Source organism: Macaca thibetana, chromosome 13 (assembly GCF_024542745.1).
Source record: "Macaca thibetana thibetana isolate TM-01 chromosome 13, ASM2454274v1, whole genome shotgun sequence".
Lineage (NCBI taxonomy): Eukaryota > Metazoa > Chordata > Mammalia > Primates > Cercopithecidae > Macaca > Macaca thibetana.
Genome location: NC_065590.1, coordinates 121,508 through 138,038, shown reverse-complemented (window position 1 = coordinate 138,038; position 16,531 = coordinate 121,508). Strand labels below are relative to the sequence as shown.

General features: G+C 44.3%; 1 protein-coding gene across 1 annotated transcript in view; it reads left to right on the top strand.

Moving 5' to 3' along the window:
• MRPS5 (mitochondrial ribosomal protein S5) overlaps positions 1-16,531 on the top strand; it is a 224,724-nt gene that overhangs the window by 166,637 nt on the left and 41,556 nt on the right. The gene's annotated exons all lie outside the window — the stretch shown is intronic.

Sequence of the window (16,531 nt, the reverse complement as noted above, 5' to 3'; positions counted from 1 at the left end):
TCAGTGTTATTTTGTAGCAGTATGATGACTTCTGATACCAATTACCAAGAGTTAAGCCAAATTTCATGTGTTAAGGACACAGTAGCCCACAAGACTGCCCTCACTTCAGACACCAGCCACAAATCTGGGAGTTCCCAGGCTACCTTTACTTATAACCAATTGGCTACAAAGTCAGGAATTCCCCTAACCCCTGCAGGTTGATAACTTTCTAGAATGAATATCTGAACTCAGGAGAGTTCTGTATTTATGATGACAATTACAGAAAAAGGATACGAATCAGAACCAGCCCAAGGATGAGATGCGTGGGGAAGAGTATGGGAGTACCCCAAATGAAAGCGTCTGTCTCCCCTGCAGCATGTTACCCTGCTGGCACACTGATGTGTGACAATGCACAGAGAAATGCCCACCATGGAAGCTCACCGGAGCTTTGGTGTCCGGAGTTTTTATTGGGGTTTCATTACGTATTCATGAATGATTGAATCATTGACCTCACAGTGGAACTCAAATCACCAGCTCCCCCTCCTCTCCCTAGAGGTGTGGCTGATATTACATGGCTCAAAGCCCCAACTCTAATTACATGCTTGGTATTTCTGGCATGACCAGCAGCCATCGCAGCCATCCTGTTATCTCATTAGCATAAAGTAGAGGCCAACTGTGAGTCACCTCTTTAGCATAAACTATCAGAAAATGCGGGAGTCTGTCCTGCAGACCCTGACCCAACAATGGATGGATAAAGTACACTGACACACAGACATTCTGCTTTGCCAGTCCAGCTGAGTGTCCAGGCTGCTTACAGACTCCAAGCAGAGTGCTGTCAACAGTTGGGACCGCAGCCCTGACCAGCCAGTGAGACTTGGATTTATTCAGTAAAGATTAATTGACAGAGGCTTGAGTCAACACCACTAGATGGTAATTGACATTGTGGACTTCCCGAGTAGAAAGCAGTTAAGCACCCGCTGTACATCAAAGGTTAGTCTTAGGACCACATGAGTAAACAAACTAGTTAGGTAAACTCCCCACATTCCTTTGTTTCTACTCTAATTTATTTAAGAGGACAAGGCTGCCTTCAGCCAAGTTTATTACTTGAGCAAACCCTCCAGGTTTTCCAAGAAAGTTTGCGTCATATAATTTTCCCCACCATCCTGACTGAACCCCCACAAGATGTGGCCCACCATGAATAGTAAAAGGTACTTCTATCCCTCAGGAAATTCCAGTGATCTAGAGGTGATTTCCCAGGAACTAGGGACAAAGTCCAGCCAAGTTCTTCATTTTTATTTTATTTTATTTTATTTTATTTTATTTTATTTTATTTTATTTATTTTGTGACAGAGTTTCACTCTTGTTGCCCAGGCTGGAGTGCAGTGGCGCGATCTCAGCTCACTGCAACCTCCGCCTCTGGGGTTCAAGCAATTCTCCTGCCTCAGCCTTCTGAGTAGCTGGGATTACAGGCATGCGCCACCATGCCCAGCTAATTTTGTGTTTTTAATAGAGACGGGTGGCCGGGCGCGGTGGCTCAAGCCTGTAATCCCAGCACTTTGGGAGGCCAAGACAGGCGGATCACGAGGTCAGGAGATCGAGACCATCCTGGCTAACACAGTGAAACCCCGTCTCTACTAAAAAATACAAAAAAAAAAAAACTAGCCGAGCGAGGTGGCGGGCGCCTGTAGTCCCAGCTACTCGGGAGCCTGAGGCAGGAGAAAGGCATAAACCCCGGAGGCGAAGCTTGCAGTGAGCCGAGATCCGGCCACTGCACTCCAGCCTGGGCGACAGAGCAAGACTCTGTCTCAAAAAAAAAAAAAAAAAATAGAGACGGGTTTCTCCATGTTGGTCAGGCTGGTCTTCAACTCCTGACCTCCAGTGATCCGCCCGCCTCAGCCTCCCAAAGTGCTGGGATTACAGGTGTGAGCCACAGCGCCCGGCCCAAGTTCTTTATTACACAAGCACACAACCTCAAACAAATAAATATGAAAATGATTCAATTATTATTCAAATAAACAAGTCACAAACACTAAGACTGTCAAGGACTTCCTTTTTGATCATTCTCTTTACTGAGAAAGATTGACTGGTTCAGAGAAGGCACGACATCCAGACCTTCACCACTTGGAGATTGTTTCGTTGTCTCTGTAGTAAACTGTACCAGAATATCTTCTTGATCTTTTTCTTGTGTCATTATGGCAGTCGTCTGATAAGAGAGCAGTTGTACAGAAGCACCGAGCAAAGGAGTGCTTTCTTTAAGATGATGTATCGCTTATTCTACCATGTCTGTGTCCTTAATCCAAGTAGAGAAAGAAGTAATAGCAGCGACACAGATGCTACCTTGATTAGCCAACAGGCAATCCTAGCACTGCAGTCGTCCATCACAACTTGTGCCAGTGAGTTGAGACAGATCTGTGTTCCATCAGGGAAGAGGTGGTGTCATTCATACATTCTGCCAGAGGTAGCGATAGGTCTTTTTCAGTCTTTTTATTTCCTACCATTGGAACACTGCTCTGTTCACATAAACAGTAAGTGAGCAATTCCTCAAGTAGAGTGCCTGAATAATCACGAGGGATCTCATTTTGGAGCTCCTGCCTGAGTTGGAATTTCCAGCATTGGTGACTAGAGTTAGGATTTCAATATGCAGGCAAGTCTTGAAATACTATTCCTTAATCTGAGGAAAATAAGAATAGATGTCCTAATGGCCAGGCGTGGTGGCTCAAGCCTGTAATCCCAGCACTTTGGGAGGCCGAGACGGGCAGATCACGAGGTCAGGAGATCGAGACCATCCTGGCTAACACGGTGAAACCCCGTCTCTACTAAAAAATACAAAAAACTAGCCAGGCGAGGTGGCGGGCGCCTGTAGTCCCAGCTACTCGGGAGGATGAGGCAGGAGAATGGTGTAAACCCGGGAGGCGGAGCTTGCAGTGAGCTGAGATCCGGCCACTGCACTCCAGCCTGGGCGACAGAGCGAGACTCCGTCTCAAAAAAAATAAAATAAAATAAAGAATAGATGTCCTGGCTAAAAATGAAGTGAACCTGGTTAGGGCACGTAAAACTCCAGAAAAAAAGGGAGTTATTTCATGGCTCAAAATTGGAACAAAGGCCTTACATTAACTGTGTTACAAATTTCGATTCCTATTAATGTCTCTTCCAGGTGATAGTAACTCACTCATCACCCTGTGAAGTTCATTGGGTTCAAACTTAGAATTACCTGGAGTCAGATCAACATATTATCATAATTGTTTCTTTTTCTGGGAGAGAAGGACACTGGTAAAACCACAGGTGTGTTTATTTAATGTCATTTGTTCTGTGGGTGCAAGTGAAAAAGCCATGGCCTGTAATTCCCCTGTGGACTCGTTTGATGAGACTAGAACTTGTCAAATGTATCTGTCATGCTGGTCTGGTGACAGATGGTGTAACCAGTGTTGGTAAGATGAAGGGCAGTGGCTACTGTTTGGGATAATGTAAGAATGGCATTAGAATGAGTGTGTTCTGACCTAACAATTACAACAAAAATGAAAGAAAAGAGACAAAGGGCCATCGCGGGTGGATGACAACCAGGGGTGTATAGAAAATGAAAAGAAGAATGACCATAAGCAAGCAGAGGAAAAACAAAACAGAATGTTTACAGAGGTCTGGTCTGACATCTTGCGCAGAGGCTATCTACTATTCAGGGTAGTTTATTCTGAGGATCTTGAATTATCTGTATAGTTCTGAAGATCAGCTATGTATAGAACGCCCTGGAGAATCCTAGTTTGCAATTTTCTATGGGAGTAGGCATCTTGTTACGTTAATTTTTTTTTTTTTTTTTTTTTTTTTTTTTTTTTTTTTTTTTTTTGAGACGGAGTCTCACTCTGTCGCCCGGGCTGGATGCAGTGGCCGGATCCCAGCTCACTGCAGGCTCCGCCTCCCGGGTTCCCACCATTCTCCTGCCTCAGCCTCCCGAGTAGCTGGGACTACAGGCGCTGCCACCTCACCCGGCTAGCTTTTTGTATTTTTTAGTAGAGATGGGTTTTCACCATGTTAGCCAGGATGCTCTCAATCTCCTGACCTCGTAATCCACCTGTCTCAGCCTCCCAAAGTGCTGGGATCTTGTTACGTTAATTCTTGTTTCCTTAGTTGTGAAATGAGGACAACTTGACTCCCCAGAGTTTGATTGATTGGTTCCCCGGAGTTTCACTGCTGTATTTTTTGCTAATGGTACCTGATAACATCCTTCACAATAAGGTTCAAAAGCAGTTTTTCTTGGATGACTCTTCCAGTAGATAAAATCTTATGATTTAACATTATAAAGAGGCTGTTTAGGAAAATATGGGAAGGTGGCCTCAGCCTGTTGGTGATAAGGCTGTTGGTGACAGTACTTGAGTCCTTTGCCCTATTTTGCCGTGCCTGCATACAGCATGGTAGCGTATAGTACTGGAGGTAAAATCCCTAAATAAGTGGGCCTTCCAGTTACCAGTTCTTAGCGGAAGAACTGATATGTCCCCAGGGGAGTGAACCAAATGGCCATAAGGGGTTCTGGAAGTACCTTTGCCTAGAGAGCACAAGGGTTTCTGAAAATTTTGTTTATTTTAACTTAAGGATGCTATTTATTCTTCCAAGCATTCCAGAAGATTGTGGATAGTAAAGGAAGTATAATTTTTGAGTAAGGGTTAATTCCTTATGGAGTTTTGTTATAGTGGTTCCTGTGTTAGGCTGTTCTTGTATTGCTACAAAGAAATACCTGAGACTGGGTTTTTGGGGAACAGGTGGCATTTGGTTACATGAATAAGTTCTTTAGTGGTGATTTATGAGATTTTGGTGCACCCATTACCCAAGCAGTGTACAGTGTACCCAATGTATAGTCTTTTATCCCCATCCTCCTCCCACCTTTCCCTCCCTGAAGTCCATCCATTGTATCATTCTTTTTTTTTTTTTTTTTTTTGAGATGAAGTCTCTGTTGCCCAAGCTGGAGTGCAGTGGCATGATCTCAGCTCACTGCCACCTCCACCTCCCAGGTTCAAGCAATTCTCCTGCCTCAGCCACCTGAGTAGTTGGGACTACAGGCATGCGACACTATGCCTGGCTAATTTTTGTATTTTTAGCAGAGACGGGGTTTCAGTATGTTGGCCAGGCTGGTCTGTATCTCCTGACCTCATGATCCGTCTGCCTCAGCTTCCCAAAGTGCTGGGATTACAGGCGTGAGCCACTGCACCCGGCTCCATTGTATCATTCTTATGCCTTCACGTCCTCATAGTTTAGCTCCCCCAACATCCCAACATGTTTTTTTTTCAAGATGAAGTCTTGCTCCATCACCCAGGTTGGAGTGCAGTGGTGCGATCTTGGCTCACTGCAACCTCTGCCTCCTGGGTTCAAGTGACTCTCCTGCCTCAGCCTCCCTGGGGTTACAGGCACATGCCACCACACCTGGCTAATTTTTGTATTTTTAGTAGAGATGGGGTTTCACCATGTTGGCCAGGCTGGTCTCGAACTCCTGACCTCCAGTGATCTGCCTGCCTCACCCTCCCAAAGTGCTGGGATTACAGGGATGAGCCATTGTGCCTGACTCCCCACCATACTGTTTTTTTTAATTTTTAAATTTTTTTCTGGCCTTTTATTATTATTATTATACTTTAAGTTCTAGGGTACATGTGCACAACGTGCAGGTTTGTTACATGTGTATACTTGTGCCATGTTGCTGTGCTGCACCCATCAACTCGTCATTTACATTAGGTATTTCTCCTATGCTGTCCCTCCCCCAGCCCACCCTCCCCGCCCCTGACAGGCCCCGGTGTGTGATGTTCCCCTTCCTGTGTCCAAGTGTTCTCATTGTTCGATTCCCACCTATGAGTGAGAACATGTGGTGTTTGGTTTTCTGTCCTTGTGATAGTTTGCTGAGAATGATGGTTTCCAGCTTCATCCATGTCCCTGCAAAGGACATGAACTCATCCTTTTTTATGGTTGCCTACCAAGCATACTTTTAAATGACCAGATCTTGTAAGCACTTTTTCCATTCATGAGAACTCCACCCCCATGAACCAATCACCTACCACCAGGCCCCACCCTCACCATTGGTATTACATTTCAACATGAGATTTCAATGGGGACAAATATCTAAGCCATTTCATTCTGTCCCTGGCCCCCTCAAAATCTCATGTCCTTCTCAAATTGCAAAACACAATCATGCCTTCCCAATGGTCTTCCAAAGTCCTAACTCATTCCAGAGTTAACTCGAAGGTCTGAGACAAGGCAAGTGCTTTCACTTATGAGCCTAAAAAATAAAAAACCAAATTATTTACTTTCAAGATACAAGAGGTATATAGACATTGGGTAAACGTTCTTGTTCCAAATGGGAGAAATTGGCCAAAAGAAAGGGGCTATAGTCCCCATGCAACTCTGAAACCCAGCAGGGCAGCCATTAAATCTCAGAGCTCCAAAATAACCTCCTTTGACTCCATATCCTGCATCTAGGGCACACTGCTGCAAGGGGTGGGCTCCCAGGCCTTGGGCAGCTCCACCTCTGTGGCTTTTCCATGCTGAGATTGCAAGCTGCTGGTGGCTCTACCATTCTGAAATCTGGTGGGCAGCAGCTCCCTTCCCACAGATCCACTAGGCAGTGCCCCACTGGGGACACTATGTGGGGGCTCCAACCCCACATTTCCCCTTGACACTGCCCTAGTTGAGGTTCTCTATGAGGGCTCCACCCCTGCAGCAGGCTTCTGCCTGGACACTGAGTCTTTCTCATACAGACTCTGAAATCTAGATGGAGTCTGTTAGGCATTCTTCACTCTTGCACTCTGCACACCAACAGGTTTAATACCACATGGAAGCTACCAAAACTTACTGCTTGCGTCCTCCAAAGTGGCAGCTTCAGCTGTACCTGAGCTGCTTTGAACCCCAACTGGAACTAAAGCAGCAGATATGGGCAGCATATTCCTGGGCTGTGCAGGGCAGTATGGCCATGGGCCTGGCCCATAAAACCATTCATTCCTCCTAGGCCTCAGGGCCTGTGATGGGAGGGGCTGCCACAATGGTCTCTGAAATGCCTTAGAGGCTTTTTTCCCATTGTCTGGGCTGTTAGCACTTGGATCCTTTTTAGTTATGCAAATATCACTAGCAAGCAGTTGCTCCACATCCGGCTTGAATTCCTCTCCCAATAAAGCTTTTTCTTTCTCTGCCACAAGATCAGGCTGCAAATGTTCCAAACTTTTACACTCTGCTTCCCTTTGAAATATAAATTCCAACTTTAAGTCATTTCTTTGCTTCCACATCTGAGCATAGGTTATTAGAAGCAGCCAGGCCACATCTTAAATGCTTTGCTGCTTAGAAATTTCTGCTGGCAGACACCCCAAATCATCACTCTGAAATTTAAACTTCCACAGATCCCTAGGGCATGGATACAATACAGCCAAGTTCTTTGCTAAGGCATAATGGGTGACCTTTGCTTTGGTTCTCAATATGTTTCTCATTTCCATCTGAGACCTTGGCAGCCTGGACTTCATTGTCCATATCACTATCAACATTTTGGTCACAAGCACTTTACTAGTCTTTTAAGAAGTTCCAAACTTTCCCTCATCATCTTGTCTGCTTCTGAGCCCTCCAAACTCTTCTACCCTCTGCCTGTTACCCAGTTACAAAGCTGCTTCTGCATTTTCAGTTATCTTTATAGCAATGCCCCACTGCTGGATACCAATTTTCTGTATTAGGCCATTCTTGCATTGCTATAAAGAAATACTTGAGACTGAGTAATTTATAAAGAAAAGAGGTTCAACTGGCTCATAGTTCTGCAGGCTTTACAGGAAGCATAGTGCTGACACCTGCTCAGCTTCTGGGTGTGGGCTCCGGAAGCTACAATCATGGTGGAAGGTAAAGGGTGAGTGGCCACATCACATGGTGAAAACAGGAGTGAGAAGGAGTTGGCAGGGGGAGGTATCACCTAAATGGCCAGATCCCATGAGAACTCACTCCACACCCATGATCCAGTCACCTCCCACTAGGCCCCAACCGAACATTGGTGATTACATTTCAACATAAGTTTTGGGTGGGTACAAATATCCAAACTGTTAATTTATCAGTTCCCCTAATGTGTGTGTGCCTTGATCTCTTGCTATAAAAGTTTGGATGTTCCAGGTGAGAAACCTCTTAGTGGCTGTAAGGACTGCAAATTTTCAGAGAGGAAATGCTTCAACCCATTAATATAACACCTACAATACTAAAATATGCAATAACTAAAATATATTCGAATATCATGAAGGGAGAAAGCTGGATAAAATCCATCTGAAAGTTTCCAGAGGGCTCTTGAGACTTTGGTTCCTGGCCATGTCCTACCTTTACAGTTTTTCCAGGACTATGTTGACAGATGGTGTACAGCCTAAAAATACTGTTTAAAACCTGTGCTTTAAAGTGTCTTCATCAATGTTAATTTAAGATAGTAGCTGATTCATATGTGCCATAATGGATAATATAATGGAGAAATTTAGCTGATGCCCACTTGAAAAAATCTGGCACAACCACATGGCCATTTTGGGAGCACTAGGGATTATTTGAGTGAAGGTTATAATTTTTAACACTTTTCATTTCCAGAATGAGGGCCTTAATATTGATATTTTTTAATCTCTTGGAATTCCTCCAGAGATGGATCCTTTGAGGGTTCAGTGAGGAACATAGCTTTGGGTAAGGCTCCTTCTTTGGCGTAGAAATCAGAGCATTTTCTTTCATTTCCATATTATCTTTTTCATATTATCACTTCTTGTACTATCTTTTCATGAGCCTTAGCTTTCATAACAGCTACAATCTAAGAAGTAGGAGTGCATCTACCTAATATAAGTTCTTTAATTTGTTGTTCATTTTTGAAGAGGGTTCTATCTGAGGTTAGGAAACCCTCTTTGTTTGTAGAGTACCCTCAAGTCATGTACTCCTCCCAAGGATGTCTGCTATCTGTATATATGTTTACTGTCTGGTATTTGACTAGTTGATGAGCTTTATATAGTAAGTGGGATAAGTTCTGCCATCTGGGCTGACTTTACCTCAGATAGGGGACTATATTCTAAAGATAAATTAGTAATAGTTTATCCTGCTTAATAACCTCCAGTTTCAGTTTTAAGGTATCATCCATCATAAACAACAATAAAAATATTAGCCCATGGTTCTCACAGGAGTCTCTAAGGGATCTGAGTGAGCTACAGGAAGTTCCATAACTGTCTGTTAGGTAAGACAATTGTGAGGTCCCCCCCTTTTCTTAGTGTTAGGAGCAGGAGAATGGCAAGATTCAGAGTGCCGCAGTGGTGAACGGAAATGTCAGAGGGAGAGAATAATAGATACTGTAGGCCAGGCACGGTGGCTCATGGTTGTAATACTAGCTCTTTGGGAGGCAGAGGTGGGTGGATAACTTGAGGTCAGGAGTTCAAGACCACCCTGGCCAACATGGTGAAACCCTGTCTCTACTAAAAATACAAAAATTAGCCAGGCGGGGTGGTGCATGCCTGTAATCTCAGCTACTCAGGAGGCTGAGGCAAGAGAATCACTTGAACCTGGGAGGCAGAGGTTGCAGTGAGCCAAGATCATGCCACTGCACTTTTGCCTGAGCATCTCAAAAAAAAAGAACATTGTAAATGTTTAATTAGTTGGTTGAACATGAAAAACTCTGTTCATAAATGATATGATCTTGTGTGTAGAAAATGCTAAGGAATCCATTAAAAACCTTTTAGAGTAAATGAGTTTAGCAGCATTGCTGGATACAAGATCAATATACAAAAATGAATAATATTTTATTTATTTATTTATTTATTTATTTATTTGAGGTGGAGTCTCACTCTGTCACCAGGCTGGAGTGCAGTGGCACAATCTTGGTTCACTGCAACCTCGGCCTCTGGGTTCAAGTGATTCTCCTGCCTCAGCCTCCCAAGTAGCTCGGACTACAGGCCACCAGGCATAGCTAATTCTTGTATTTTTAGTAGACAGTGGTTTCACCATGTTGGTCAGGATGGTCTCGATCTCTTGACCTTGTGATCCACCTGCCTCGGCCTCTCAAAGTGCTGGGATTACAGGCATGAGCCACTGCGCCTGGCCAAAAATGAATAATATTTCCATACATGTGTGAGGAACAATCCAAAAATGCAATTAAGAAAACAATTCCAGACCAGATGTGATGGATCATGCCTGTAATCCCCACACTTTAGGGGGCCGAGGCAGGAGGATTGGTTAAGCCCAGGGGTTCGAGACCAGCCTGGGCAACATAGTGAGACCCTGTCTCTACAAAAAATACAAAAATTAGCCAGGCATAGTGGTGTGGGCCCGTAGTCCCAGCTACTTGAGAAGCTGAGGTAGGAGGACTGCTCAAGCCCAGCAGGTTGGGGCTGCAGTGAGCCATGATCATGCCACCATACTCCAGCCTGGGCAACAGAACATGATCCTGTCTCAAAAAAAAAAAAAAAAAAAAAAAAAAAAAGAAGAAGAAGAAAGAAAGAAGGAAGGAAAGAAAACAATTCCATGTATAATACAATGGCATCAAAATGTATAAAATACTTAGGAATAAATTTAACTAAAGAAATGGCGGCCGGGTGTGGTGGCTCAAGCCTGTAATCCCAGCACTTTGGGAGCCCGAGGTGGGTGGATCATGAGGTCAGGAGATCGAGACCATCCTGGCTAACACGGTGAAACCCCGTCTCTACTAAAAATACAAAAAATTAGCCGGGCGAGGTGGCGGCGCCTGTGGTCCCAGCACTTGGGAGGCTGAGGCAGGAGAATGGCGGGAACCCGGGAGGCAGAGCTTGCAGTGAGCCGAGATTGCGCCACTCACTCCAGCCTGGTGACAGAGCGAGACTCCGTCTCCAAAAAAAAAAAAAGAAATGGCAAAACTTATATTCTGAAAGCTATATGACACTGTTGAAAGAAATTAAAGAAGATATAAATAAATGAAAAAGCATCTCACGTCCATGGATTGGAAGACTTACTATTGTTAAGATAACAATACTCACCAAATTGATCTACAGATTCAAGGCAATCCCTATAAGAATCCCAGCGATATTATCTGTAGAAATTGAAAAGTTGATTCTAATATTTACATGAAATTGCAGGGGATCTAGAAGAGCCAAAACAATCTTGGGAAAGAATAATGAAGTAGAAGGACTCACACTTACTAATTTCAAAACTCACTATAAAGCAACAGCAGTCAAGACAATGTGGAACTGGTAAAGTATGGACATGGAGACCGACAGAACAGAATTTTGAGCTCAGAGATAAACCTATGTGTCTGTGGCCGACTAATTTTCAACAAGACCATTTTGTGGAGAAGGAAGGAATAGTCTTTTCAGCCAATGGTGCTGGGATGTCTGTACAGCCACATGCAGAAACTGCACCCTCACCTAACCCAGTGTGCAAAAATAAACGCAAAATGCATCAACGCTAAAATGATAAGACTCTTAGAAGAAAACAGGGCTAAATTTTGTGACCTCAGATTTGGCAGTGGGTTCTTAGTTAAGTTAGTGGTTGCTTTGAGCTAGAGTGGCAGACCGGATGGAGTTTAGGGGAGAAGCAGCTACAGGGTATGGGGTTTCTTTTCGTGTAGTAATAAATATTCTAAAACTGACTCTGATGATGAGTGCACAGCTCTGTGAATATACTAAAAACCACCAAGTTTTACAGTTTAAATGAGTGGATTGTGTAGTATGTGAAATATATCAAAATGCAGCTGTTAAAAAAGGGGATGAGGTCAGCCCTAGGGAACTGGGGAACCTTAACCATGGCCTGAACTGCCTGTATCTAGTTCTCCTGAGCATCGGTAGCAAGTCCTTCCAGGGAAACACCTGTGAGGGAAGCCTTGAAAAGTGGTTTGAATAACCAGGGTGCAGAAATAGGGGTGATCCCTAAGACTGAGGCCTAATTTGCTGGCCTGGTTTGAGCAAATGAGTAAGGGTGATGAGATGTGGTTTGGACATCCAGCGACCACCAGAAAGAACCTTTGTAAAAAAATCACAAAGTTTATGATTTTTGAGAGGCTATCAACTCCTAATAAAAAAAATTTGGCCAAGATTCTTGGTAGGGAAAAGATTCCTTTAGTCCTTGGTATAAGATATCCATTCTCACGGTCAGCTGAACTTTTTTGAGTTCATATGCTTGTTACATTAAAATTTTTATTTGGAAATAATTACAGATTCTCATGCAATTGTGAGAAATAATACAGGGAAATCCCATGTACCCTTCACCTTGTTTTCTTAATAGTAACACTTTGCAAAACAGTAACAATATGACAGCCAGCATATTGACATTGATACAGTTAAGACACAGAATATAATCATTTGTCAATATCCCTGAGGGATTGCTTCCAGGACCCCTGTAGAGACCAAAATCTGAGACTACTCAAGTCCCTGATCCAAAATGATATGTAATAATATTTGCATATAACCCATGCACATCCTCCTGTATACTTTAATCTCTGGGTGACTTATAACACCTGATACAATGTAAATGCTATATAAGTAGTTGTTATACTGTATTGCCTGGGAAATAATGTCAAGAAAAAAGTCTGTACATGTTTAGTACAGACACAACCATCCTTTCTTTTTTTTTTTTTTTTTTTTTTTTTTGAGACGAAGTCTCACTCTGTCGCCCGGGCTGGAGTGCAGTGGCCGGATCTCAGCTCACTGCAAGCTCCGCCTCCCGGGTTCACGCCATTCTCCTGCCTCAGCCTCCCGAGTAGCTGGGACTACAGGCGCCCGCCGCCTCGCCCGGCTAGTTTTTTGTATTTTTTCAGTAGAGACGGGGTTTCACCGTGTTAGCCAGGATGGTCTCGATCTCCTGACCTCGTGATCCGCCCGTCTCGGCCTCCCAAAGTGCTGGGATTACAGGCTTGAGCCACCGCGCCCGGCCTACCATCCTTTCTTTTCTGAATATTTTTTATCTTGGTTGGTTGAATCCACAGATAAGGAACCCACGGATATGGAGGGCCAGCTGTACTTCCTTTACCACAAGAATTCAGGTTGCCCTTGTATAGCCACACCACTTCCCTCCTGCCCCCACCCCCTTCCTAACTCCTGACAACCACTCATCTGGTCTCCATTTCTATAAGTTTTTCATTTCAAGAATATTATGTAAATTCAACCATACAGTGTGTGACCTTTTGAAATTGACCTTTCCTTTTTCTTTTTCTTTTTGAGACAGGGTCTTGCTCTGTCACCCAGGCTGGAGTGCAGTGGTCTTGTCACAAGTCACTGCAGCATCAGCCTCCTGGGCTCAAGCGATTCTCCCACCTCAGGCCCTCAGAGGGCGAGGATTGCAGGTGTGAGCCACTGTGCCCGGCCTGCATGTTTAGCTTTTTAAGAAACTGCCAAAATGTTTTCCAGAATGGCGGTACCGTTTTATATCCCCACCAGCAACGTATGAGTGATCCCGCTTCTCACATCCTCATCAGTTCATGGTGCTGGCACTACTTTTTTCTTTGGCCATTTTGATAGGTGTGTAGGGATATATCACTGTGGGTTTGATTTGCATTTCCCTAATGGTTAATGTGGTGGGACATCTTTTCAGGTACCTCTTTGCCTTCTGTAATTCTTTGTTGGCGAAATGTCTTTTCCTCATTTTCTAATCAAATTGCTTGTTATTTTACTGTTGAGTTTTGAGAATTCTTCATAAATTCTAGATACTACTGTTTTGTCAGGTATGTGGCTTGCAGATATTTCCCTCCCAGTCTGTAGCTTGTGATTTAATCATCTCTCTCTCTCTCTTTTTTTTTTTTTTTTTTTTTTTTGAGACAGAGTCTGGCTCTGTCGCCCAGGCTGGAGTGCAGTGGCACAATCTCGGCTCACTGCAACGTCTGCCTCCCAGGTTCAAGTAATTCTCCTACCTCAACCTCCTGAGTAGCGGGGATTACAGGCGCCGGACACCACACCTGGCTAATTTTTGTATTTTTAGTAGAGACGGGGTTTCACCATGTTGGCCAGGCTGGTCTCAAACTCCTGACCTCAAATGATCCGCCCTCCTCGGCCTCCCAAAGTGCTGGGATTACAGGTGTGAGCCACGGCGCCTGGCCCATTTCATTCTCTTAATGGAGTCTTTCATTGAATAAAAGTTTTTAAAATTTTTTTGTGAAAGTCTAATTCTTTGAACAGCTACCATCAAACTGAAACACTAGGCCGGGCGTGGTGGCTCATGCCTGTGATCCCAGCACTTTGGGAGGCTGAGGCAGGCGGATCACCTGAGTTCAGGAGTTTAAGACCAGCCTGGCCAACATGGTGTGGGGAAAAGAAAGAGAGATCAGCCTCTTACTGTGTCTATATAGAAAGAAGTAGACATAAGAGACTCCATTTTGTTCTGTATTTGAGATGCTGTTAATCTGTGACCCTACCCTCAACCTTGTCCTTGCAAGAGACATGTGCTGTGGTGACTCAAGGTTTAAAGGATTTTGGGCTGTGCAGGGTGTGTCTTTGTTAAACAAGTGTCTGAAGGCAGCTTGCTGGTTAAAAATCCTGCCCGTCCCTGGGCAATGGAACATCTCGGTGTAAAACCCGATTATATGCTCTGTTTACTGAGACAGGAGAAAACCGCCTTATGGCATAAGGTGGGGCTCGCTGGCACAATGCTGCTAAGAGGTTTGTGGAGATGTTTACATATGCATATCAAGGCACAGCATTTTCCTTTGAACTTATTCATGTCACAGAGATCTTTGTCCATATGTCTTACTGCTAATTTTCTCCCTAAAATGATCCTATTGTCCTGCCACTCCCTTATCTTTAAGATGGTAAAGATAATTATCAATAAATACTAAGGGAACTCAGAGACCGGTGCTGGCGTGGGTCCTCTGCAAGCTGAGCGCCGGTCCCCTGGGCCGACTTTTTCTTCCTCTATACTTTGTCTCTGTGTCTCATTTCTTTTCTCAAGTCTCTCGTTCCACCTAACGAGAAACACCCACAGGTGTGGAAGGGCAGGCCAGCTCTTCAACATGGTAAAATCCTGTCTCTACTAAAAATATAAAAATTAGCTGGGCGTGGTTGTGGGCGCCTGTAATCTCAGCTACTCGGGAGGCTAAGGCAGGAGAATCACTTGAACCCGGGAGGCGAAGACTGCAGTGAGCCAAGATCATGCCACTGCACTCCAGCCTGGGCAATAAGAGCAAATCTCTGTCTCAAAAAAAAAAGCCAACCAAAAAACCCCCCAAAAACACTAAACACAATGAAGATAATGACGTGACAGGTACTATGTGGCGGCATTTAATCACTGAACAGAAGTTGGGTATGGTTACCATATAGACAGTAGAACAAACACCGTCATCAGAATAGCCAGGCTCACCAGGACCTTTGGCGTTGCTACCTGGTGCTTCTGGAAATAAAAGAAATGGGGAACCTACTGAAATCTTACTGGATTTGTATAAGCAGAAAAGATCTAGGCCTAGTAAACAGAAGTCTGACTTAAATCACCAAAAGAGGGAGTCATGTCTCCTCCATCAATTCCCAGACTTGAGGGAGTTCACAGATGGAGAGTCCCCTGAGTGAAGGGGAGGCCAGGTCCCCCTCAGGAAAGGCACTGGTACACTACCAAAAGTGGACGCTGTTCATCTTCCTTTCAGCCTTCCCTAAAGGTGCCTGTAGCCATTTACTAGGATGACTATGCATGAAGGACAGAGAATATCAGATGTTTTAAGGATTACTCAGCACTGGCTGAGCTGACACCAATTCCTAGAGACCCAAAATGTCACAGTGACCTGTCAGGGCAGAGGGATAAAGAGATCAGGCGACTGATGGAGGTTTAGGTCAGGTCTGTCTCGCGGTGGGTGCAGTAGGTCCCAGAACCCATCCCGTGATTATTCCTGTAGCTGTGGATTCCATACTTCACATAAACACACTCAGCAACTGGCAGAATCTCCTCATGGCTTCTGTGACCTTCTAACGAGAGCTATTAGGGTAGGAAGAGCCAAGAGGAGGCCTTTGAAACTGCCTCTACCCACAAAAACAGAAAACCAAAAGCAGTATCATATCCTGGAGGGATTGCAGAGATTGATGCCACCATCAAGGACTTGAAAGATGCCAGGAGGCAGTTCCTACTACATCTGCATTAAACTTGCCCATTTCGCCTCTTCAAAAGATAGATGGCTCTTGGTGAATGACGGTGGACTATTGTAAACTTAATCAGGTGATGACTCCCCTGGCAGCTGCTGTTTCAGATGTAGTTTTACAGCTAATCAGTACATCCCCCAGCACCTTGTATGCATATTGATGTGGTCAATGGTTTTTTTCTCTAATCCTGTTCATCAAGAGTATTAGAAGTAGTTTGCGTTCAGATGGCAAAGTCAGGACTTTGCCTTCAGTGTCCTACTTCAGGCATATATCCAACCTGTAGTCCGAAGTCATAATCTAGTTTCAAAGGACCTCGAATGCATTTCCCTCCCATAGGAGATCAGGCTGGCCTATTACACCGATCATATTATGCCGATTGGATCCGGTGAGTAGGAAGTAGTGACTAACCTAGATACATACATTGGCAATGTACTTGCATGCCAGAGAGTGGGAAATAAATCCCACAGAAATTCAGGGGCCTTCCACCTTAGTAAAATTTGTAGAATCCTAGTGGTCTGAGGCATGTC